Source organism: Ostrea edulis, chromosome 3, assembly GCF_947568905.1.
Source record: "Ostrea edulis chromosome 3, xbOstEdul1.1, whole genome shotgun sequence".
Lineage (NCBI taxonomy): Eukaryota > Metazoa > Mollusca > Bivalvia > Ostreida > Ostreidae > Ostrea > Ostrea edulis.
The window spans coordinates 47,781,396-47,782,197 of record NC_079166.1 but is presented as its reverse complement, the minus strand read 5'-3'; positions in this window follow the sequence as shown (position 1 = coordinate 47,782,197).

Below are 802 nucleotides of genomic sequence, written 5' to 3'. Positions count from 1 at the left end.
AGAATTTTAACTACAGTGTATTATTACTTATTGATTTGATTTTACAAATAGTAAAACCATACTTGATGTTCTTCATAATGAATTCCAAATACACGTAGTTATTTTCTCCATTCTACAAACTTTCTGTATACTATTTGAATGCATTTACTGCGGAAAATCAACAACCTGAATTAAGAAACCACCTGTCATATGTGATATACATGTATATATATATATATATATATATATATATATAAAGCACAGAAATAGCAATGAACTCTTACATGAACATAACTGCCCTAAGTGAAGAAATATTTAATATAAAGCACAGAAAATTTCACTTTATGTGGATACCCACTTCCGCCCCTACCCGGAGTTGAACTCACGACCTGCGGAACCAAATCTCCTAGCAGCATGTAACCAGCGCGCTAGACCGCTCGACCATCTAAGCAAGTAAAAACTTGCTTTCGATGACGATGGATGGACGAAGTGGGTATCCACATAAAGTGAAATTTTCTGTGCTTTATATTAATTATTTTTTCACTTAGGGCAGTTATGTTCATTTAAGAGTTCATTGCTATTTCTGTGCTTTATATAGAATATTTCGAATGCAGTGTGCATCATGTATGATCCTCTTAAATGTACGTTAAATAACTGTATCCCATTTCCATTCTCAATGACCGTGTAGCGTGTGACAGCGTGGCGAGAATTCCATCGTCATCGAAAGCAAGTTTTTACTTGCTTAGATGGTCGAGCGGTCTAGCGCGCTGGTTACATGCTGCTAGGAGATTTGGTTCCGCAGGTCGTGAGTTCAACCCCGGGT